The sequence below is a fragment of the Heliangelus exortis genome, chromosome 1, assembly GCF_036169615.1.
Source record: "Heliangelus exortis chromosome 1, bHelExo1.hap1, whole genome shotgun sequence".
NCBI classification, from domain to species: domain Eukaryota; kingdom Metazoa; phylum Chordata; class Aves; order Apodiformes; family Trochilidae; genus Heliangelus; species Heliangelus exortis.
Genome location: NC_092422.1, coordinates 53,930,314 through 53,957,692, shown reverse-complemented (window position 1 = coordinate 53,957,692; position 27,379 = coordinate 53,930,314).

Here is a 27,379-nt window from a genome sequence, read left to right as displayed (position 1 = left end):
ACTTTGTGTGTACCTTCAAAAATAACTACAGGTTAATTTGAAATGTCACTTTAAATGTATAAAGAACATGAAACAAATATCAGTGTACTTTAAAGACATGCTGCATTAATCCAGATAACAGGATCATAGACTTCACTAAACAGCAACCCAGCAAAGCTGAGTCTTTTTTTCTGTTTTTGGTTTATGAGTCTTACTGCCACAATATTAAGAAACATCAGAAATATAATTTTCTCTGATCCATAAATAATCTGGTTGGTTTCTTGTAATTTTTTGAACAAGTATTTAATCTGAAATTCAGGAATTAGCATGTGACATTCAGGTGTCTGTAACACAACACTTTTGTTATGTTACAATAAAGGAGTCTTTAATATTTGCTAGTGTGCAAGTTTTCTTATTGAATCTACTTGCAAAGCAATAAGAATTATCTTAATATTTTAAAAGCTAAACAGTATTCCAGTGCCTTTGAACACATGCCTTCAGAGGGGCAGCAAACTTCTTTTGTATCAGCTCATATATAAAACTTCAGCAAGAAGTAAACTATAATAAGAGCAAAAAGATTTTGCTTCTTCTAAAGATACACAGGTGGAAATGTTGGAAAAATGGTGGGGTTTTTTCTGACCCTCAGCCAAAAAATTTTTATGTACAAGTTGCCCTAAGTCAAAACACAAACTGGTTTCTATTTGCTATGAGACAGAACACCCAAAGGAAAAAGGAACAGATAGAACTATGTGTATGTATTGCTAATTTGGTGCTTGAGAAAGCCATTGAATAAAAATAATTTTCTATATTTCCTTTTCTAGCCCTTCTGCCTCCAGTACATCCCACCTGAATAAATTATAAGTTTCGACCTCCACCAAATCTGAAATTTCTTGTCATGCTTACTTTTCAGAAGGTACCAACCTACATCAGTGGAATAATCAAAAACCTAAAAAGATGAATTCTAGATTTTGAATGTAATAATCTTATACAAAATATTGTCTGCTGTTCGTGAAATTGTGTTTTTACATTAGACATAAAAATCTAAAACTCTGCTCTGTCACATCAAACTGCTTTTTGTTAGTTATGTAGCACTCCAATATACCCATAAAATAAACATCTGGAAAAGGCTAATGTGTGACTCAAACAGGGGAATAATTGGTATTTTCTCAGGTATTACCAAGAGTCACAAATACAACAGCGGAAAATATATATAATTGCTTGACATGTTATACAGTATAACGTATAACACACCTAATAAAGTATTCTCATTATACACATTGTTTGGCACTGATTCTTTCATACCTGACAACTTTACAAGATTATCTTCTATGTTTGTTAAAGATCCATTTTGATTTTTTTTTTTTTTTTTTTTTTTTGTGTGTGGTCACTTCAAAAATTCAATTTGAGCAAAAGGCGTCAAAATTGTGTAACAGAAAATTCTTCTTTAGTAAGCTAAATCAACAAGATTAATTTGATAAATCTTCAAGACTGGAAGTTAGCAATGGTATCACTGGAGAACTACCAAATCATAAAACTTGAACCAGTCATTGAAGTCATAGAGTTCAAAGCAAATGCAGGCCATAGCAAGAAATTCAGATATTTTCCTTTTGTGATGCTGCTAAAATAAAACTTCTGCACTTCCTCTATGTCACATATGTAGCTATCATCTATAGGAAAGGGGAAAATCATTTCAGGAGCCAGTTTATAGAAGATTACTGCAGATGTCAGAATTTTAGTTTGAGAATGGAATATTATTGTAACTGAGGAAAAACTGAGCTTCTTGAGCTGGTAGTTTCCTCGCAGTAAAACTAGGATTCTATAGGTAACAGATGAGACCTTGATCTTACAGATTACTTTACTTCTTCATGTCCTAAAAAGTAGGTCTGGTAATTCTAACATTTCATTTCATATTTCTGTTCTCTCCTTTGCATTCACAACATGTGTGAATGGTGAGATGAATGGATATAATTTTTATGTGATTGAGTGAAATATAAAAAGTGTTATTCTCATATCCTTATCTCACTCCACAGTGACTTCTGTAGGAGTGATATATATTTCTTATATTTCATATAGGAATAAAAATTTGTATAGATTATGAATGTATCTGTGTAAGGATAACCAAGCTACGTATATTTGTACAGCATGGAAATTCTAATGCACAGATTTTCTTTAGCCATGGGGACAATCCTTTTGCAAAATACACTAAGTAGGATTTCTCCAAAATTACTTTCTTGTGACATTTTTTATGTTTTTGTCTTTTTAAACTTAAATTCACTTTTGACAGCCTTAACATACATACAAATACATCCATAATGCATATGGTCTATGGGCCCCAGGCCCCTGACTGCTGTCTCATGTCACTATCATTATTTTCAGCCTTCATAGACAGTGCAAGAACAGACCTCGTAGATGCAGCTGGTTTTGAAATCAAAAAGTCCAGCTAGAAATGTAGAAGCAAGGAAGCAGTGAAGGAAATTTAAAATACTGCACTTCTACAATATCTAAACCAGGATGCATTAAGTATATCTAGAAGAGGGAGACACCTGTTAAAAATTATATGCTGTACAAGATGTCACAGCAAAACATACTATACTGTTTGTTGTCTGCCTCTATTAGATTTGTCTAACTCACTGAAAATAAATATAAACTATGTTGGTTTTACAACATTAATGAAGATTTGATATCTTTGGCAATATGGGAGCTAATTTCTCTTCTTTTTCCTTTGTCCCATAAATCTTTCTGAGGAAGATGTAGTTACTTCAATACATTGTTGATTTTTATACCATCTTTTGGGCTCAGGATAATGAGTTACAAAAATGATATTGATCTCATACCAGCTAGGTAAATCTTCCATGACCTTGTATTTTCTTTGCTTCTTCCCATCCCAGTCCTCTTCTGTTTCCTTTATTAGTTTTTCTATTACATCCTGGAGTAAACTGCTTTTTATACACAAATGATTCAGGCAGACTGAAGATAATATAATATGGTACTTATATATTGCATTGTAATAAATTTCTCTGAGCAGGTCCTCCAAGTTCAAGTAATCTCAATTATGCAATTATTCCATTATATTCTTATCCTTGTATTGATGTTGCTTCACTCCAATTGCTTTTTTCCTTTTTTTTCTTGAATGAACTCTTGTAAACAATAGGATAGAAAGATTATTTTAATCCCACTTTGAACTTCCCTAGTGATTTTGCAACCTTAAATTCCTCCCAAAATGGAGGGAAATAATTGATGCAGATATTACTGAGGCACAGAACAGGTATCATTTTCCACAGTCATAAAGCAAACACTTGCCTTTCTACCATAACTCCATTGGCAGAACCTTTACTTTTTGTGTGGATTACCAATAAGGGTTAATGGACTTCACAGTGATAGAAAAGATGAGCTTAAGAAAACCAAACAAGAAACAAAGATCAAATATCTGCTAAAATAGCAGACAAGCAAACACACATTTCCAGGCATTATCTGGGAAACTGGAATTACTTCTATGTTCATGCAACTTTTTCCTCCTTCCACCAGAAACATTCATAAAATCGGTATTTTCTATAATCTTCAGTTATTGAAAGGCAACGACATTTATCTGTCTTATCCCTCTGAGTTTTCTGAATGAGGTAGAAATATTCTTTGGTGTATGAAGTTGGGACAATCACAGATTTATAATATCATGGTCATAGGCAAAGAATATTATTTTTCCAAACTTGCCTTACATTAATCAAATTCATCATTAACTTTATTTTTCCTTCCAAAGGTTATGACAGAAACACAAATATTGGAAAAAAAAAAATCTGAATTGTATTTAAATATACATTGCTTTCATGCTATCAGCCCTCTGTGTTTATCACCATATCTAAGATCCTTGGTCAAGAATATGATCAAGTTCTTTCAATAGTATTTAGCTACTTAGTGTCACAGAAAATAGACAGGAAAATGAAAAGTAAATGGGAGACAGGGGACTAATGGTATTTTTTTCTTCTTGTTAGTAAGTCTGACTTTTTATCCTTCCTGAAAAGACTTGAAAACAATGGACATTCTCTGGTTTCTTTTGGGTTGTTGTTTTGGTTTGGTTTTTTTTTTTTTTTTTTTGTCTCTGGCAATATCTGTAAAGGCCTTGGGCAATGACATGGGAGGAAAACATTCTAATGTGCACATAAAACAAACTCATCAAGAGAAAACAACACATTTAGAGCAATTATTATTTGCAGAAACAAAGCTACAAGCACTCTAGGTATCACTATTGGAAAAAAAATACATCATTTTAAAAATCAGTCATTAGAAATAATCAGTATTATCACTACTAAAAGGAATCTCTGTATTCACAAATCATACTCACTAAAAAGGCATTATTAAAACTGGAGAACAGACAGGCAGTTTTAGAATTAATGAATGCAAGCAAACAGACTTTGAAGCTAATATAGAGAAGAGGTAGACCTTATTGACAAATTGTCATATCTTTTAAATAAAAATAGAAACACATGCAGCATCAGCCACTGGGCAAATCAAATTGCTTAAAGCAGCCACATTTTTTCAATCTAGTGGCCAGTTTCCACACACACATACACAATGTTCCCATGGCTCATATTGACAGGTAGATTTATTTATTGCCCAAAAGTAACATAATTGAAAACTGCTCCTGTATTATAGATTTCATTTTGCTCAGGTCATAAAGTTGCCAGGTTCAGCAATTGGTGTGAGACAGAGAGAAAAATTTTAAAATTAAATGCATTTTCATGGAATTCATTTACATACTTCTCCTAGGCTTGTGCTAACCTATGTCTGGTTGGATCCCTCTAAATGTCGATGTTTCTTAATAAAGTTCAGATAACCAAAGGACTACTATTTCAACACAGTTTCAGGATCAGAGCCCAAACTTTTTGCCTGCATATCTTAAACTGAGCTTTGCGGTGTTCTCCGTTGCTGTTTAATACTTTACATCACTTTTATTTTATCCATACTTTTCTTGTATTGATACCTGTTGTATCTTGACTGATAGGGATATTCCTACAGAAATGAGCATAGAGATTTAGAATTCTGTCTTGATGAATTCTGGATTGAAATAAGTGCTGTTAATAGTTTCAGTATTTCTAAAACTTCTTGGATTGTAATGACCAGTCTCACCCTTTTTTGTGAGCCAAAAAGCTTAAATAAAATTGATTAATTTCTATAGGGGAAGAGAAGTTTGGATGTATGGTGTCAGTTACAGGATTAATACTTTTATCTATACTTTGACTTTGTGAATAAGTAATCAATGTAGAAGGTTTGCATTTTTTTAAAGAAGTGATAATGACACCACTCTGAGAGTACAGCAGAGTAAAGCCAATGCATTCTATCAACTTTCTACAGTAACTTTTCTAAGCTATAATGAGAAGTACTTCAGAAAAACAGTATCTCTCAAGGCTAGAATATTTTGACTACTATATAAAAACTCACAATGTTTGATTTACATGTTCTCCCTACTCTGAGGTAAACCTAAATATAGTGAAGTGGCTAAGCCACTATATCTATATCAGTCTTCTGATATAGATACAGTGCAAAAATATTGAATACTCCTCGTATTGATGTATTGAATGCATCAACTTTCTTTTATCTCACAGAGATATTAAAACTGTTAGATATTGTCACTTTGCATACAAATCAGTCCTGTAACTGACATATAGCAAAAACACAAAAGATGCCTATGACCTGTAAACATATGGACATATAAAGCATTATAATTTGAATTTTCTTTCAGAGTTTATCACAGGAGCATTGGTGGGATATAAAGAAGATTAATTGGAATTGCTAAGTCTGAAATTTAAAAACAAAAATTAATTTGTTTTAAAAAAAATTATTAAAAAAAAAAAAAAAAAAAGACAGGAGAGGAAGTTAAGCACAGAGAACAATATAAGGAGTAGAATTGCTATTTGACCCCTTTTTTCTTGGTAAAATTATTCTCACATACTTATGTTCTAGGGACTTCGTGAGTGTTTGTAAGAAGTATTCTTATGAAGAACTGCTTTAGGGCAAAACAGCATTTAGTAATCATATAGCACATCTACTCCTATCTCTACCTTTTGCAAGGCAGTATCAGGAAAATATTAAGTATCTAACCCCAAGAAGAGTTTCATATTATGAGCCCAACAAGCCTTTCATATTCTGGAATGCTGAAGAGATAAAGCATTTCCGGGAGTGCACAATAATATTACTTGAGTATTGCATTTGTTAAAGTCTCATGGTCTGGTACTCCAGCAGTCAAGACAAAGCACTTGTATTTTATTTCTAATAGAGAAACAAGATCTCAGTCTGCTACATGTAGGTATTAGAAAAATTAAAAGTTGACATATTAATTTAAAGGTTGTGAGAATGACAGAATAAGACATCACAGGTGTTCTAATTCTTGGGGGGTAGTGGTGGATATTCTTTCTCTCTCTAGGGTTTTATGATTGAGTTTTGGTTTGATTTGGTGGGGTTTGATTTGGTTTGGTTTTAAAGTTCATTTGCAGCTGGAGAGGACATCTGCCTTTTGTGTAAAGGACATATAAGGAAAATGTATAGGAATTAACTAATAAAATTATATGACCTGAAGACAGATTGCATATGAAATGGTTATTAACTCTAAATTGATATTGGAACAGTGGCCCTCCCTAGACTTTGCACAGCACTCAACCAATGTGACCTGAGTCAAAATCTTGGACATTCTCAGATTTTTTCTGAGATTTCATGAAATACTTTCTCTGACTCAGGAGCTTTGGGTTTCTTAGCTGTTCCAATTCAGGACCAACTGGTCTTACTTAAGGTATTCATAGATATACAATGAAATTTCTTTCCACATAACAATTCAGAGAGAAAAGAGATTGTATAAGAATATGAGCAAACCAACAATGTAGTAATTTTCTCTACTTTTCCTCCTCAGTACACAAATGCAAAGTTAGGTAGATTTCTAAACTACAGTGCTGTTTGAAACAGTGACAAGTTAGTGAAATACAAAATAACACTTTGAAACAGCATTTTTCACTTCTGTTTTCAGTGCATTAAGAGAGTCTGAAATTACATTTACAATTTTTTAATTATTATTATTTTAATTATTATTATTATTAAGGATTACCCTTGCATCAAATTATATATGAATAATATGGTTATGTCAGCCTTGGTGAGATAGTGAGTGAGGATCTTCAATACATAGATCAGGTGTAAAAAATACCTCAGGAATCCTCACACAGACCTTGGACGACGATTGATATTAACAACTTCAGATTTGCCAAGGGCTTACTCAAATGTTTCTTCTAAATGGGAAAAAAAAAGACAGAAAAACCCAACAACAACAACAACAAAAAACAAACTTAGAATTGAAAAGTCTCCATGTTATTAAAAATAGTTGTTTAAATCCATTCTTGGCTGCTCTCTCAGGAATATGATTATGAAACCAACAGATTTTCTATTAAAATATTTATAGAATGAACTACTAGCTTGCTTAGAGGAAGTTCCCTATTTATTCTGTTTGGGAATTGTAACAAGTGGGCTTGAAGGAACACTTAACCTTTAAAATAAGGAAATTAAAATTCTTTACCACATGCTGCTAAATGCTAAAGCTGAGGTTTCCTGTGTTAATTCACATAATAATAAGGCCATGCAGAATATTTGTCATAAACTCCAAAGTTATTTCCCTACAATACACTTTCACTCACCCTGAAAAGACACCTTAAATGGTATCTACTCTACTAATGAAAAAGAAACAAACATTCTAGTGCAAAATATTGGAATAGGATGAACCACATTTCAAACACAATTCCCTCTGCAAAAGGAGAAACATTTAGTTAATTTGTCATGCATTTTTGTGTGCTTGTTTGTCTCATCAGAGTACACGTGAGCAGATTCCTTAATGAGCCACATTCATTTCATTTTGAAAATGTTTGTGCAGTGCTTTTAACATGTAAAGTGCTATGTAAGTGCTCTGTATTATTCAGCCAAATCCTCAGTCATTAATCAAGTAGAGCTCCCAATAGAGTCTGCTATTATTTGATTCCTGATGCAGCCTTTTCTTATACAAGATAAGAAGAAATAATTTCGAAATAATATTTCATACAATACAGTGAGTTTGGTCTATTAAATTTTAACCATAGTAGAAGGAAACAGAATATCAAACTCTACTTTGTCAAAAAGTAATGGGAAAATGAGGGGTAGAGGGACTTGTTCTAAGGGATGTCAGAGTTACAATTAAGAATCCAGAGTGCACACACAGGTTGAATATTCAGATTTGTGCTGGTCACTAATGGCTGGAAATCATTACAAGCTGAAACTTATTTGCTTGCACATATAAAAATCCACTTATGTTCTCTTACTAAGAAGAGACACCACTATATTTAACATGGTCATTGTATTAGGTAGTACTTGCTTTTTGGAAATGGCCTCACAAGCGTTAACTCTATACAGACACACATACACACGAAAAGGGCTACATTAAGTATCACTCAAGACTCCAGTGTTAATCACTGATAAATACATACAGAGTAATTAGGTTTAAAAAAACCCAAAACCAGCAAAAAACATCACTTGACTACAGCATGCACATTTTCAACTTGAGGATTCTTAGTGGTCTGATGATGATAATTGACAGATTATAATGAGAGAAGATTTAAAGATATATAAGGACAAAGTCAGTCAACTGGGAACTTAAAACATTTGAAAACTGGAAGATACAACAGCTTAAGACTGTAATTAATGAGAAGTAGAAAAAAAATTGAAACACCACCATTTTCTACAATATGTGAATTCAGCTACTAGCTTAAAGCAAACAGAAGAAAATATTTTTTCATGTAGCATCTAATTAAATTGTAGCACTTACTGCTCAGAATGTTGTGCATGTTAACAGCTAAAATGGGTTAAATTAACCAAGCCCATGAACACAATGTATACCAAAAGCTATAACATACAACATTACAACTTCTAGTCAGGAAGTCTATACCACAGGTGGATGAAACCTAGAATTTACCCAAGAAATTGTCTTAATAAAGCAAGTTATCATCCTGTCAGTAATGCATAAGTTTCATTCAAGGTGGAAAAGATGCTTGAATAAGAATATGGTTTCGGCACAATAGTGTAGCAGTTTAAAATTAAACAAAATGATCTTGCTTTATTCCAGGCTACAGAATAAGATTTTTAGGGCTTGGTTGGGTTTTTTGAGGTTTGGGTTGGTTTTTTTTTAGCTTTTTTAAGCTTATCTTTTTGACAGTTCTATGTGCAAAAATCTCACAGCTTTACTTTAAAATAAATTTTATCTCAGTCTTGGAACTAGTTGATGAAAGACTTGATGTCAGCTTAAAAGGGCTGACACTTTACTACAAGATGCCAAAATTCAAGTATAATGAGATCACCGTGCAAGCAGGAATCTTAGCTCAGTGATTCCAAAGCACATGGAGAAGAAAGACTAAAAGACCCCATTTCCAGAAATGCACACTATCAAGAACCAGTTGACTTTGTCCAATATCAATATTTACTCAATAGTCATAGCATTATCAGTACATATCTAGCACAGTCAAGCCTATCACCAGATACCACCTTGGAAAAAAATAATTTAAGACAGTCACATTTTCACTATTGAAAGGTGATGCTCAAGCTCCTTTCATCCCAATTTACACCATAGAATATTCTGAATTTCCTTCTGTTTTTCCCTTGAGATATTTGTTGATGCCAGTTCTCAGATTGCACTTGTGGCTACACATCAATGGTTTTAAAAATCACTTTCATCTGTTGCCATTTCACATGGTCAGTCCTCAATGGGAGATTATTTTATACTCCATTACTTTCAAGTTAAACTTTGCTTGAAGTATAGCTCTTATGAAACCCCACTCAAAGTCACAAATTTTCCTATCATGTAAATGAACTGAATGCATTTTTACCTTCTTGTTTATTTTTTTGGCCTATTGGTTTACATGACCTTAGGGTTCCACCTACACCAAACTCTCACATACAAAGAGTTGCCTGACTTCCATGAAGCAATACCTTCAATACAAAAGCAATACCATAAATACATTGCAATTAAATTAAAAAGGGTTTTGGGGGCATATATTTTGTTGTTTGTTTATATAATTTTTTTTAATTATTTGATTCAATTACACTGCTTCTGCAGCTGTTTCCGCTAACAGTATGACATAAAAATTGCAGCTTTATTATGAGTTATTTTAAAGTACCTGAATAAATTTGTTTAAAGCCACCAGGTTCTGACACCCTAGCCTGGAAATGTACGCAGTCATAAAATGTCGTGTTCTTTGGTGACATGCTGCAGAATGATGCCACCTTTTTCAAATAGATGCTCTATTGACTTTGAACTAAAAAACACAGGCAGTAGGAAGAAACCAGTGTGTTTTAAAAAGCTGACTTACTGACAGGCTTTTAAAAGCTAATCTATACTTTAGGGACTGAAAAGTCTTCATAAGATAACATCCCAGTAGTTTGAAGATCTGAGCCAGGATATTTAAATGCCACTTCACCATAACTCCGGGTCTTTGAGGTAACTTACATTAAAAATAGACAGGAAAACATCAAGAGAAGGTCTGTATTTCTTTCTATTTCCAGATGGAACTTCTGCACTGGGGTCATACACGTCTTGTTCCTTCCAAAAAGACAGAAGTCTCAGCTTATTTAAGCTAAAAGCACAGTATCCATGTAAACCAGTTTTTCATATGACCCACCATCACTGAAATAAGAAAGTGGGAACCTTGAGATGAGTGCTGCAGCTAGAGAACAAGAATAGCTGATTCATTTTTGTCTGTGAATTTCCTACCTGTGTATTTCCTTTCTTTACTCATGTTATCTTGGATGGCAGGTGTTCTGAAGTGTTCTTCTATATTCTGCAGGGATTAAGGTGCAGATCTTTAGACATCCCTTTGGGTAACGTAAAAAAAATTCATAATTCAGAATGTGGATTGGCATCAAACCCAAAAACCCTTGGACTCTCTCTATGCTCACTTTACTTTCCAGGTGTTTCAAGTTTTCAGGTGTACTGTTCTCAGTCATGTTCTCTGAACTTGGACAGAAATCTTCTGATGAATAGCAAATTTATAAACCATACCTTTTTGTCATTGAAGAAAATGGAAGGTAGATTCAACAGTTGTATCTTCCTGGGGAGGCTGTGAGGAGGAAGGTCATAAAATTGACTGATTTAGGGCATGCACATGCACTGGTGTTAAGAACGACATTAATTTAAAGGAACTGCTAGTGAAAACCTGAGATCATAGAATCGTGTATATATATATATATATATATATATGCATAAATACGAGACATATGGTCTTCACTGATTTCTCTGTAAAGTCAAATAATTGATCAGCATCAAGTAGAACATAAGAAAAAGTCCAGCCCCAAAACATGATGTACAAGTGATTTTATATGGTTACCCCCTTCTGGGACATAAAAGAGAAGCAAAAATTACTTGAATTTAGACCACCCACATTCCTGACTGGTAATCCGAACTATTTAGTGAAGAACAAAAGAAATATTAGTGCTAGTCTTTTGTATACAGCCTTCCTAGCTTGTGAAACAAATGATGAAATTCATATGTATTTTAGCAGAAAACCAAATACTTTCTTTAAGCTGTTGAGAAAAAATGTAAAAATGACACAACTTTTGTTCTAAAACAAATATTTTTTTGATGTTTTCTTCTGATGGTTGAGGGTCTGGAATAAAACCTAGATTAACACAAATCATTCACCAACTTTTCCTTGGAGCTGTATAAATGACTGGCACTATACTTTCATCCCCAGGGCCACCACATCAATCACATAAGAAAACACACTGGTCAGCAGTGCATATGACCACATATTCAATGTCATTCTCTTTTTTCAGTTGAAAATAGCTCCAAATCAACAAAAGAATCACATTTCTTTTTTCATTAGTCATCAAAATATTTTCCTGTATATTGTATTCAGAGGGCACATTTCCCAGCTTCTGTTAAATATGCAGTTTGATCTGAATGAAATTACATCTGCATTGTATGATACACTGAGGGTCAAGAGCAAGTGTTCTTAGTCCGTGTTTAGGTAGGAAATTGTGACCCCAGCTTTGCACAAATGCCATCCAAGCAGGACCTTAGGGGAGCTGGCAATTTTTCTTTATATGAGTACAAATATCCAAGACTTGTGGTGCTATACTAATGGCATACTATGCCTCTGGGTAAGCTTGGGGGTTCTGCATGCTCCAGAAACTTCATAGATACTCTCTGGGATCATAAGAACGACAACTGAGGATAACCAAAAATTACAGTACTGATGTACTCAATAGGTTGAAGATAATCTTGAAAGCACAGTGTAGCAATTCCTTTTCTTTTACAAACATCAAATAAGTTCTTGGTTAATGATGATAAATTCAGATTGCTCTGCATTTTATGAATGCAAAAAAGCCCCCTCCAAATCTTGTACATTAAATCAGTGAAAATCTGATATTCCAGAAATACTGATGGTAGATACTCAAACAGTTGTGAGAGGTTAATAAAACTAATGCAGCATTTCCACAGAAGATTAATGTGAGGCTTGTTGAAGTGGAAGATTAAGTTGCTTTTCCTTTTGATATTATTGTTTTACAAAAAATGTGTTTTTTCCCACCGCATAAAGCTTTTATATGTGACACTGAAACACTTAGGAGCTAATACACTAATAGCATTCTATTTGCAAATCACAGCACACACAGAAGACTTGTTTTACATATCAACCTGGAAGCTGTCTTTCCATTTGCTATTCAATAGACCCAGCAGCCTAATTTATAATTTTTCATAATTTCATTATGTGGGCTTTCAGTGACCTCTCAGGACAATGACTGCCAGAAAAAGGGAATGGTGTATTTAAGAGGTCTGAATAGTTATTTTCAAAAGATCCACTTTCAGACAGTATTTTGAAAGTTTTTTTATATGTGAATTAAGGAGTTACAAAGGAACCTGAGAAAAAAATAAGTATTTTCTCAGAGCAGAGATTTAATTCCACATTAATCACTGTCCTTGTTCAGGAAATATGCTGTTACCTATTAGGAAAAAGTTTTTAAAAGTACTTCTCTAAAATTTTATTTTACTAATTTCTTTATTTCCTTGATACATTTTATAACTTTAGATATGGTCAGTACCTCCACTTATTTGCTCAGTATTCAGTGTAACATTTGTTTTGTAATGTAAATCTATTAGGATCCACAAATGAAACAGCTTAATTCAAAAGAAATTTTAATGGCAACTACTGCAGATCTTGGTGGTATGAGAAACAACTTGCAAAATAGGAAGGTGAACCTATTCTGCCTCTTAGGCATGCACTTCTTGAAAAACAGAAGTACTTGAGACTCAAATTTTTTTTCATACTAGCCTAAGATTCTATTAGGTGTAAAGATTCTTGACTTCATTTTTGCCATGATGAATGTTTTAAGCACAATACCTTTTTCCTGCCAAATCCCAAGTAATGGCTTAAGTGGGTTCCCATTCAGATTAAATCTTTCCAACTCCTTCTTCAAATGCTTCCCCACTGTATCTAATGCTATCATGGGCAAAGAAGCGTTGACATGGGGAATTTTAATTAATTTATTGTGCTGTCAATTAACACCAACTGATCATAATTGATTTGAGTATTGAAGGAAAAAAAAAAATAGCAAAGCATACAGTTGACTTCCCCCCCTTTTCCTTGTCTCAATTTCTCTCATGTTTTATATGGTCTACACACAATCTATTCTAATTCATTTGGTGAAGCAGCAGGAAGCACCAGAGGTTGGGTTCATGTGTGTATTGGTTTCTATCTTCTAGTCCATGCTCCTCCCTGGCTCCCTCCCACTAGTTTGGGCTTCCTCATTTTCCTCTGCTCTGGCATGTGTTACCACAGGCCACAATCCCTCGGGAGTGGCTCTGCTCCAGAGTGAATCACCCACAGCTTCATTCCGTCAGGGTTGTGTCTGTCACAGCATCACAGCATGGAAGCAGTCTTTCTGCCTTAGCCTGGGTAGTCCATAGCCTGAAATCCCTGAGGAGTGTTCCTGCTCTGACATGGATCTCCCACACCCAGAGTCTTTCAGAAATGTTCCTAATCTGGCATGTATCACCTCCTTCTGCATCTTTAGTTATGACCTCAGCTGCCTGCTCATCAGCATCTGTCCAAGAGCATCTCCCACTGCATGCTTCCAAAAGCATACAGATCATTTACAGTCCCTAAGAGCTGCCACCCTGCCTTAAAATTGTGAGCTAAGGTGCCACAGGGTCCCCTGTAAGGCTGCAGTTTGCCAGGTGATGGTCTGTTCACACTGGTGTCAGACTGGGCTGGTGACCTCCTCTGCACAGCTCACATCTGCAACCTCGTGCTTCCAAAACTCTGCTATTTATGCAAAATAGGGTCACAGTGATTCTAGATATGGCTGTATACTTGCCATATTGTTATATACCATAGTACACATCAAGACACTGGAAAGGTCCATTCATCTTTATAACTCTACTGGCCTATTTTCCATCCTATTAAGTGCAGGTTCTGGTGTTTTCAATTTTTCCAGATGTCTTCTGAAACTCACTATTCATATAGCTGTCATATACTCAGGAGGCAACCACATTTAAAGCTAGGACTGAGTTCTGACTTCTGCAGATATCTCTAACTGTCAGTCAATCAAAGCTAATCACATTGAAGAAATTCATAAATAAAGCTAAAGCACAATGAAGAATAAACACACCAGCAAGAAAAAACTTATTTCAAAAGTCATTATAAAAACATAAGCTGAGAAAAACAAAGGGAAATTTAACTTGGAAAAGACAGGCTACTGCATTTGAGAAAAGCAAATCTGAAATGCTGGCATTTAACATGACATATCTTTCAGAAGCCATAACATTTGCAAGAGGCCATGGACTGATGATGGAACTTAACATAAGGATAATGCATCCTGAATCAGAGACATAAAAGTCACTTTTTTATACTCTGATGTAAGGTGGACATTACTCTGCAAGAACATAAAACTGAATTTTAACCCTGAAAAGTCACCATGAAGATTGTTGAATAGAAGCTATTGTCAGAGTGCTACAGGCACTGATGAAAAAATAAAGGAAGATAAAACTAAAAAATAATCAATGAAGAGGGGTTGGTACAAAATGGAATATATGTGCTTATTTATTTGGTTTTTTTCAAGACAACTGAAGCTGTGGAAGAAATTCTGAAAGAAAAATGATAGAAAGCTTTTTCCCAGATTAGGACTTTAAAAACTAGTTTGGAGAAATGTTCCATTTACAATATAAACTCTTCCTGACTAGTAATTGACAGATTACCAGTTAGTTGCTCAAATGTCAGGATAAGTACTTGTAGCTAAATTTCTTTGACTTTATTTTCATATTTCTGATCTCTGCCCAGACCAGAGCTTCAAAAAAGGGAACTTTAAGAAAAAGAATTCAAAGAATCTCTTTACATGTTTTCATCATCTTATAATGTGAATGCACTGTACCACATTGCTTATGCAAAACACAGAAAAGCAATCAACACTAAGGAGCACTTAGGTGTAAGGGTTTGCTGACTAAAAAATTCAAGGGAAGTTTTCAGCAGGTACAGGAGTTATTATACTCTGTGAGTCAAATTCCCAGAACTCCATGGCACTATTTTAGCTGATGGTTTTGTGGTTAGCCTTAGCCTCTCTAATGTGGAATTGCCTTATAACAGCACAAAGGGTAATGCTGACAGCAAGGGAACATTGAAACAGAAGCAGCATGGAAAATATTGGTCTTTCCTAGTTCAGCAAATATTAGCAGTAAATCTTAAACTGAAATGGACTTCTCACCTCCCTAGACTTCTCAACTGAAACAAGTACCTGAAAATTTAGTTTTAATTCTGTGTCACACTCAGGAATCTGAAGCAGTTTAATGCAGGGTGATGCAGGGTACCTTTCAGTGTTTGCATTTTTCAGTAGCTGGTACACCATGGCACCTCTAACAGTTCAGGGCTTTCTTGTTCTGAAGAGGAAACTATTCTGATGTCCTCTGTATCAGCATGGAAACTGTAGCCTTTTATTAAGTATAAATTACTGGACATCATCTGCAAGGTGAAAATGGTGAAAAAAATTAACAGAGCTGTTTTCACTTGGTCGGTTCTTGCTAATTTACAAGTGGTGTAATAAGATTCTGAACTGCAAGGAAAGTACAAGTCTTGAGACTGCCTGAATCTCTAAATGTCCTGTGTTGTCTGTTTTCAGCTTGCAGGCCCAAAAAAATTTTGATAAAAACTAGTCACTATGTTTTCCTGGTTTCTTTGATACTGTGATAGACAAACAGATATAAAATGTTTGGAGCCAGCTATTTTTCTAGCAAGTAGAAGTCTGCAGCATCAAGCATTAGTATTCATGTGATACAATTCACAGTTGAAACCTTTTGTGTGTTTAAAGAGTACATAAAAGTCATTAAAGGTTATGTATTTTGTGGAAAAGCATGGCAGAAAATAAAGTTCAAAACAGCAGGTACATTCTGAAATACAACTGGCCCAGGTTCAGTCCATACCATGTGATATGACAGAAATCAATGGATTCAGTGTTCTCTACTTTGTTTATTAAAAGCAAGTGAGAGTTTAGTATGAGCCTTGTATATCATGAGGGTTTGGTAGTCTTTTAGCCTATGAGATTTGAAAGTATTCTCTATTCTGCAAATACGACCACAGTAGTTCTTACTCCTGTGCAAGGAAGACTGGTTAATCTTTAGCCCATAGAGATTCGAAACAAAGGATAAAATGAGAATAAGGAAGAAAACAAAAATTGTAAAATAAATTATTTCTACTGTGCCCTAAATGAAGAGTTGAGGAAATTAAACTGAATTGGAGTTTTTTTCAATTTTGATGCAAAACCTAAAATCACCACCTGATCCCAGCCAGCTCTGGACATCACACCGTGCCAGGACCTCTCTAAAGGAGCAAGGAGTCATAGACATGGGGACTGAAGTAGTAGGTGTGATGTTGCTGAGGTGAAAGACTAGAGGAGACTAGAGTCCTGGTTTTGGGGAAAGATTATTTGTAGGAGAATAAGGGATGCCAGTGGAAAAAAAAAAAAAAAAAAGATTGGGGATCCAGATTTCCACAGATGAGAGTATGTGAAGACTGAGAAAGAAAAGAAGTTTAGGATTAGGATCCAATTTGGGAACATAGAATTTCATAGGGAAGTGCAAGAAGTGGGAAGCTTCTTTACGGAGCTTAGAGAAGTATGATGTGTGAAAGGATGCTGAGAAAGGTGAAGTATGAGATTGGAATCTGGGTGTTTGGTAGAATCATTTGTTAAGAATTCCTCTTCTTCATATCATATGTTATTAATAGTTGCAACCAAAATATTTACTTTTAATTAAAATGGACACTGGCTTAGTGGCATCATCTGTGTATACACACACTGATCATCATAGAGATAAAAGGCTTCAGCCTCTGCCATTGTCACACTTGGATATGCTAAGCTTAGGAACGTTCTTTGTTAAGGAGCTCAGCCCTCTATGGGTTATTTTGAAGTTTGCCTTCTTATGTTTTGCTTTGCTTTGTTCTTCACTGTACTGGCAAATGTGCATACATAAGAGAAATCTTTAGCTAATCCAAATTAAATTCAGTTTCAAGAATGCTATATATCTTGCCAAGTTTTCTGATGTATTTCTGCAATCTTATCTCAAACAATCTAGAGAGATGACGTCTCCATGAAAATGTTTGCTGAGCCTTCATACAAGGAGACCATCCCTGGCAACAGTCTTCTAGTGTGAGGGTTTTTTTTTTATAAAGCTTCTGTCCAGTGCTCTACTTTACCAGGAAAAGTGAAAATGCTGCCATCAGTAGTGACAGCTGATTACACTTTTCTTCTGGAATCTTATCCTGTCTAAGATATAAATAGAGTCAGAACTTTTACATGGTTTGTTAAGAAGATCTTGTGTTGCTTAAATTTTTTTGATATGTCTCAATCTATAAAATCAAAAAGTACGTTCTGTGAGCCCTAACCCAAAACCAAAACAAAACAAATGCAAAAAACCCTCAACCCTAAACTCTACAGAAGTTGTTTTCTTTGTCAGTTAGAAAGTGATTTTTTGGGTGGCAAGTGCACCTGATAATTTACTACTTTAGAGACCATTCAAAAATTCTGTGACAAGTGGGAAATTTAATAGTGAAAGTAAGAGTTCTATTGATGGAATATTCTTTTGTATAATGGAATAAATTTGATTCTTGCCTGTTAGTTTAGATGCTAGAATTAGTAATTTGAAAATTCATGTGCTTGATACAAGGAAGAAGCAAACAAGCCAGATTTCCCTAAGGTGCACCAACAACACTGATATAAAGTTGAATCCATTTTTCTGACCATCAGTTTTGAACCACAATCAAAACATATGTTGTTACCAACAAACAAACAAACAAACAAACAAACAAAAATTGAAAACATTGAGAGATTTCTTAGTTATCTAAGTAACCTGCACATCTAGTTTACACTGTCTTCCTAGCAAAAACATTTTTTCTAATTTCTGATCTGATCTGAGACTGTCATTTGTTCAAGTCAATCATCCCCATTAAGGTGCTCTTCATCTGCTCTTCAGATGTTAGTGGATCCCACTTATTCCCTCTACCAAACTTGGGCAGAATTATTTCCTTAAGCCCTCCTTGCTCCTGATATGACTTGTTAATGTTTCTCCACATTTCTTTCAAACTGGAAGTCCAGAACTGGAAAAAGTATTCCAGATACAGCCGCTCCAGTATTGTGGAAGGGGACAGAATAATTTCACTCAGCTTGGTCTACATACTCCTCCTCTATTAACCCTCTATGCATTTTGGCATACCCATGTGAACAGAACACCATTAGTTCATGTGTAAAACCTGACTCTCAACATGCTTGCTACTCAGAAATTTTTTCCTGACTATACAGATTTATGAGACTTTTTTTTTTTTTTTTTTCACATCAATTGCAGAACTTCATAGTTCTCATTGCTGAACTTTTCAAGGTTTCTTTTGGCTCCAGCAACAAAGTTTATTATGGACTGAATTTCTATCATTCAGTCCCACTGGACTGAATTTCTATCATTTGGCACAATAGATATTTCTCCTAAGATAGAAGATGTGCTGAGGCTATAGTCCATTTCTTAATCCAGATGAAAACTGAATAGAATCAGTCCATCACTGACTGATCCTAGCACTATTTTTTGCAAGTGATTGTCAACCTAATGTCAAGTCAGCAATTGCTACCCTTTTAGTCTGATGGTCCAGCCAAAATTTAACCCATCCAATAATCTATTCATGTAGCCCATATTTTCTTTTTTCTGGAGAGAAGCTATGTAGGTGGGCCTCTTGCCTTTAACAAAACAGGTGTAATGTTAATCTTTTTCCAGTAGTCAAACTAGTCAAACATCAACACCACAATTTTCCACTGAGTATAGCCATACAAGTGGCGCTGCAATCACAACAGTCAATTATTTCAACACCCTTTTAGAGGTCCCATTTGGTGTCAGAAACTGTAAATTCTTGCAACTTCCTTATGCAGTCCTCAGCTCGCCACTTTCCCACTGTTGGCTCTCTCCTCCTAAAACCAGACCTGCATGCACAAAGCTCAGGAAGCAAGTTTCCCCTGTGAAGGTGGATGCTAAAATGACAGTGCCCTGTCTTCTGCACTGTCCATGAGTGTGGCTGTCCCCTCATTCCACTATAGACCATACTTACTCTAAATCTCCTTTTGCTACTTGATGCCTTACAGAATCCTTTCTTGCTCTACTTTGTGTCTCTTACTTGTTCTATTGTCAACTGGGCATTTATTTTTTCATCTTGCCCCAACAATGCAATGTTTGCATTTTCTGACTCTTCTAATTTCTATGCAAACTGTCTCTGTTTCCTGTCAATACAGAGGAAAATCTGCTAAAGCATCAGCTTATTATTAAAGAATACTAGTACTCTAGTTCATAGGTTCATTACTCTCTTGACTGAAAGTTTTATTGGTATAACATCTATAAATTATGCTTACCTTCAGCCAGCTTAATTTAAACATGTAAATATAAACATCTAGTATCTAAAATAGACATCTCAATGATAAAACTTTAAATAAGAGGGGATGAAAAACTCCACATTCATTTAAGCTATTCTAAAGTTTGCCTCAGAAGGTCTGTCTGTCTATCCATCATTCATCAGACCTTCTCTCTTTCAAGGAACTGTACAGGAATTACACTGTATATTTTCTCTCTTTTAGTGGACTACGTTGGCTTTAATAGACAGTCTTTCCTCTGAAGTCTTGGAAAATATCTGGATTAGTTTAATATTTCATCCCCCAGATTTATTTTGTTTTCTCCTTGAGTAGGAAGCAGTCTAGCCAACCTCTTATTAGAGTAAAATTTTTTTCTATTGATAAGTAAATCTCTCTTTATTGTAGTTTTTCTTATCATTTAGGAGTTAATAGAGTAACATACAACTCTTTGCTTCAATGAAATGTTAAACCTCTGACCTTGATCTTCCTCTTTCAGTAATTATTTGGCATTCCTCAGTGGAGAAAGGACAGTTCACTGAACCTCAGGTCCTACACATTTTTTCTTTTACATTAAAAAAAAACAAACCCATAATACAAACAGTGCAGACTTACTGTGTAGTGTATAATTGGATTTTGATTGAGACCAGACAAGCAGAAGTCAAATTACTCAGGGTAAAAACCCCTAGGATAGACTGAGCCTCTAAATCTTCCTTTTTGGCATTTTGTAAAACTGGTTTACATCTTCACTATAAATTAAAGATTGAAAAATCAGAGGTGTGTACTTACTGTTGGTCAAAACGAGGAAGACTGATTAGAAGTAACTATTTTTGAACAGTCATCTTGTACAATAGAACACCTTTGCTGTGATATGGTGTGAAGACTTTGAAATGTTATTTCTGAGTTTGAGTCAGATGTAACTGTTTATGATTACACCGACTATAGGTGATACACATTAGGTATAAAAAAACTTATATGTTTTTCAGTGAAAGGATCTTCACCTTAAAAAGTCTTTGGTATAAAAATATGACAGTAAATAAATATGCTCCTTAAAAAGAAGAGAGTTGTAATTTGAAACTGTATTTTGTACAAAAAAATATAGTAGATCTCCAAATTCTAATTAAGAATATCAGAAGTGTCTTTCTCAGAAAAAAAACTTACGGCTAGCAAAAGCCTCATTCTTCAGAAGTAAGACTGAAGTTTCCTTCATTGCTCCAGCAACTGTGAAAACCTAAAGATTTTTCAGTAGTAGTTTAATAATTCAGATCCTTGAATGCGAATGAGAAATTGGAGGGAGAAGAGCTGGCTGGTCTTCATAAAACTGAAAAGATGTGCATTAAGTACTTAAGTATCACCCAAAGATGAAATTACTAGAGCTTAACAGGACATCATCAAAATACCCCTTCTTTCAGCCTGGATGACAGGGAAGGAAAGGAATATACAGGGACTTATGATAGTTAGTATAGCTACAGATAATCACAATAGAGAAGTAAAATAGGTATTTCTGTCTTTTTTACGTTCTGTGGGAAAAAATGGTACATATGGACTCAGGACAAAGGATACAAACAAAGCCAATGTCATTCTTACACGTGGCAAACATCTATTTTTGTCTAAAGTATTCAACCTGAAGACAAACATCTAAAGATCTATAGGAATACTAAAACATAAGAACAAATAACCCAAGATCTTTTTAAATCCACATCATGTAGGTCTATATTTTTTTAAGAATATATTTCTCTTCTAGCATACTCTAAATAGTTTATTTAAATAGCTGAAATACATGCAATAAGGTTAATGATTATAATAAGTTTTTGGATAAGTCCAGAGAAAACCAAAAACTGCCACCACTACCACAGGCAATGATATATGCTTCTCTGAAAGATGACAACAGCATTTCAATTACAAATTAAACAAAACCACACCACAGCAAATTTTGGATCAGCTCATCAGTGATGATTTATACAACTAGAACAAGAGCCATATGATGTGGTATGATTCTTTTTCAAGGATTTTTTTTGCTCATTTTGGTGAATGTTTAATAGGCATTGCTTGAAAAGCATGCTTGGTAAACATTTCTGGGATTCAGATAAACTGACAATGATGTCAAAACCAGTGATGGAAGGATAAACACTCAAATAGCATTTTGGAGAAAAGTGACTCCACTAACAACAACAACAACAAAATTAACAGGCAAGACAATACTATCCAAATGAAAATGGGAAAGAAGATACTCTCTTTTAAAGAACTTTAAAAGGGTACAAAGAAAGAGGGGAAATATAAAGGCTGGCAAAAGGGAAGATCACCTTATGAAATGTGAGATGAGGACTATAGCCCTAATATTTCTAGTAATGATTAAAAAATCAACATCAGATATTACACAGGGCAAATCAAAGAGATTTAAAGCCTAGACAACCAAATCAAAGGAGAATCCCATTAGTATCTTAAACCACAATGAAATCAGCATGCAATTTACATAAAAGGAATAGTACTACTTCCATCCAGCACTCAAGTCAGGCCCTGGGTATTTTGTATTGTAAAACATGTCAGCTTCCTTTGACTGTCCTTTAAATTTGGAGCTCAAGGTTACAGCAGGACCAAGTCATCTCTTTCCATTTGTGATGGATATAAACTTAATTTCTATCCACAGTAGTTTCCTTAAATGAAGACAAAGTTTCTCATACAATAAAGATTAGAAGGTGCTGAGACTTTAAAAACCCGTGAAATATTACAAAGTTGTGGTAAAGTTATGGAAGTTGGCAATGCTGATAAATTAACTTGTGTGCAACTGTTTGCTGACTAGGGATCCCAAGAGAGGGAAACTGAATTTAATAGAGTTGCAGTGGTTTATAGTAGAGACATTAGAGAAGGACCGACCTTGATGAGCATTTGGGATTAATTAGAATGAAAAGTAGTATATAAGGAATCAGTCATTAGCAAAATGTTTTTGCTCACTGTCTTTAGGTCAAGATACATAAGCAGAGTTACCACTTCATTAAAACTGTGATGATGACATTACACAGCAGTTATTGCACACATGTATGCCTCTCATGTACAAGACCAGAAAGAGCTTTTTCTGTTGCCATTTCAGAACTGGTTTAGACTTATAAAAGATTTAGAAAATTCTGAGGAAATTTCTGAAGGCATATTAGTACAGCTATTATGGGATCAATAATGAACTTTCAGAAGCCATTGTTTTCCTTCAGTCATATGAACTGAATTTAGCATAAATAAACAGAATGCATTTACTTAATGGAAAATTATTACTATCAACTGTAGTCAATAGCAGAAATAAAAGTGTATCTGGCCAACATACACCATATCCTTGCACTCAGACAAATGAGTTTTCACTTTGTACTCAAATAAAACAGACAGCACTATCTCAAGTGGTTTATTTTTCTTCTTTTCTGCAATATTAACATGATGAATTAAATAAGATTATTCAAAAAAAATGTACAGGGTAAACTATTCCAAAGAAAGCTTTTGATGAACCTATACTGAAATAGTGAGGCAACTTCTTACCAGGTAAAAAATTCTTGTCTTTGGGAGATTTGACTTTGAAAATACTGATGGCATCAGTTCTGCATTTTACCATAATTATTTAGTAGACTTGTTGTTCATGATGACTGGATAATTTAAGAGATTAGCAGGTCATTTGTAACCATGGAAATCATGTTGCCTGCATAACTAATAGACTAATTTCCACGTGAAGCAAGGCAGTAGTTCTGTTTATTTACCTGCTTGTTAAATGTTATTTTGAACTACCTTGTTTTCCTCAGAGAAACTGTCATTCAGTTTCTGAAAAGAAAAACAAAAAAGTCAAGCTAAATCCTTACACATGTACAATGAATACCCACTTTCCTATATTTTCAGTAAACATATATTAGACTATAATTCTGTATTCAATGCTTTTTTATTCTTGTCCTTTACATTTTATATAGAGAATTAAAGTGTTTAAGGATTACATATTTTAATGAAAATACACAAGATTTCAAAATTTCAGGTTTCCAGCCTAAGTACACAAGAATTTGGATTAATGATTGGATCAGGGCACTTTAATAGCTATTATAATTCACTTGCCAACAGATTGCATTTGTTTGTTGCTTATTATGTCTCATCTGTGGGACAAAGTGTTTAAATTGTCTTCATTCCAGCGTATTAAAGTCCTTTTTTAAAAATCTGTTATACCAAGGATTCTTATGTTAAAGATATCTAGGATCTCAAAGGAATTGCTTCTCTGTGATGTAACCAAGATTCAAATGATCTATTTTTTACACAAAATATATACAAGATGTATGACATATCTGTGAATGTTCAAGAAAACATGTCTTGAAATGTCACAGAAAACATGAGTCACAAGGTGACTCACCTATCTTCATAAGTGTTTTCTCCACTTTCACCACTACCACCTTGTCTTCATGACTTATGCTCAAATCTTTCTTATAAGCAACTCAAAAAATTCTCAACCGATTAAAATCATGTTCTATTATGTTCCTTGTGTCACTAATTTAACTACAATCTGCTAATTTTTCCATAATACTTTCTTAATTTGAAGTTCATGTCATGGCCAGTTGACAACTAGCTGTCTTCATCTTCACAAAACTCAAAGCTGTCTACAAGCTATCATCAATCACTTATTAAAATAATCATACTCTGTTGACACGTTAATTATTTTAATAGGCAAATTACATGGCAATTTGATGTTGAAATATTAAATGAAATATAATTTCCAAAATTCACTTCCCAAACTTTCCCAGTTGTGTGAGCACTTAGAAAACAGATGAGGTACAGTAATTACATACTAAGTTTTAACCACAAAGAAATAGTATGAAAATTGGCATTTTCATCCAATCAGGTAAATATATTTGATAGATAATTGAAAATTAATGTCATATGGAAATCAACCAGCTACTCTTAAGCAAATAAATTAATCATGCATTGCTACTTCAATACATCTCTGTACAAGAAGCAGTATGCATCCCCATTTAAATGTTAAACAACATCAAATGCTTATGTACAGCAGTTCATTCTTCAATACTCTCAAAAAAAAAAATTTATAACTGGCACATTGTCATCTTTGTTGTGATATAGCGTTGTTGTACTATTCATATTTCTATAATACATCCAGAGGGTACTAGTAGACACCTCACCAGCAAACATTGCAACAAATGTAGTGTCTGGCAAAACAAGAGTAGCCTTGACCTTCCTGTGTTGGGGAAATTTTACTGAGGAACAATTGTGTAGCATATCTGCAATGGTAAAGAAGCTCATTTTTGGAAGTGGTTACCCTAAGTAATAATCACAAATTTTAGTTAAACATGAAATAATTTGTGCTAACTTCTCTAACAATTTTCATTTAAAATATCAGTTAAAATTATCATGACTAATTTATTCTGTGGAAGACACTGTGGAATTGCCTTGGCACAATTTTAACTACTTTCTACTATTGATACAGAAACACAAAATTACTTATTTCTTCATTCATTAATTTTCTTGCAGTAGCAGATCTTCAAAATGCATTTTGCATATTAGATTATAATTCATCTTTCTTTAAAATGGAATACAGAAGAAAAATTCTCAAATTATGGCTACATTCAGACTTCTACAAAACACCCACAAAATAGCAGGCTACACTAAAACTCTCTTCTCTTGTGTGAGACCTCCAAATCTTGGTCAGTCAAACGCAAGCGTTAATTGTGCTTGACTTGCTTGACTTGTACATGCTTGACTACTCCCTTTCCAGATGAAATTTTTTCTAGAGTTAAAAATGCAAAACATCTAGGATCAGCTGGCATAACTTCATCCATGTTGGAGGCCGATATAAATTATCCACCTCAACTCCTCTTATAATTAACATAAAAGGAAGGGACTCTCAGAGAGCAATTGTAGAAATGTAGAAATGTGTCTTATGGTGAAAAAGATTCACATCATACCTTTTTTTTCTGCAGCTATAAAGGGACTCTAAAGAACTAAATTGCTCCACACACCTGAAAAAGGACTCATCTTAGTAACCTAAGGGGAAAACATTCACAATACAGGCATTTTCCCTTGAATCATTAATCTAAACTCACTTTATAGTCAATGGAGTTCTATGACAATTAGACCGACCCATTTTAGCCATCTACAGTAGATGAATGAGAGATGATTCATGGCCTCGTCTTTCAATTGCAGTTATAGAGAACTTAGCTAATGAGCTCAGATAAAGGTGTCTAAAGCTGGCTGAGAAAATTTCTATCTTCTGCTACATTAACATTATGTTAATTGACACAATGTGATGACCATCTCTTTTCTACCTCTGGAGATATGAAAAACAGTTGTGACTTGCCTACCTCCATACATGTGGTCACTTCTGAACCATAAATTCTGATACAAAGTGTAAATCTAGTCAAAGTCGGTGAAATTTTAGGTTGTCCAGAGAGGCTGCTTAGATATCCTATCCTATCCTATCCTATCCTATCCTATCCTATCCTATCCTATCCTATCCTATCCTATCCCTATCCTTATCCTTATCCTTATCTATCCTTGTCTTATCCTTAGATATCCTATCCTATCCTTAGATATCCTATCCTCTATCCATAGACAAACTGGGCAAAGCAATAATAATTTGGTCTCATCTCAAGGAGGTTGAATCCGAGTCATCAGGAGGTCCTTTCTAGCTTGAGCTATTCTGTGATCCTATGATATATGATAAATGAAGTCACACAGACGCCAAGAGATGAGGCTTTTCTGGAGAATATGTGAGACTGATACATCTCTTCAGCCCCGGCAGAAGATGGTGGCTTCTTTGGAAGACAGGTTTGCACTTTCTCCGTTCGTCCCCTTTCTGTCTCTTTCCAATCTGCTGTTATAGCTACTACTGATCTCCCAAAAGTTCCTTGGCAGCCTCTGTAGAAGCCACTGTTCTCCTGAGAGGAGAAAAAAGAATGAAAGGACTGAGATCTGGCTGATGGAAGACAGAATTGGAAGCAGTGCCTACCCCACAATATGTTAATCTTAAAATCTACCTCAAATATTCACCATATGCTGTGTGTATAAGGAAATATGCATGAATAGTCAGTATTTTCATAGTCTTCACTTCATAATATAATCTGCTTATGTTATTAATTTATGTGTAATATGGCTAGTGGATTATAAATCATGATGTATTCTATAAACATGAAGGAAATGTAATTTATTCTTTTCCTTCCAGTCTATGCTTTTTTAATAAAATGATACTCCTGAGACCTGAATCTGCATTCAGTCCTGGGAAAGAAAAAATACTCTTCACATGTTTTAAGGAATACTTAAAGCTTCAAACCTAAGTGATGGTGGAATTATTGCTAAATTTCTATGTCCACTTTACCTCTCTCAGAGCAGCTCCCTTTTGTAATCACATACATTATTTCTCTTCCCTTTTTAATCACATAATATAGTGGGAGAAGATACAGCAGATATGTCATATAATATTATCATCCCTTTGAAAATCAAGTCCCAGTCTTACTTTTTTTCAGCT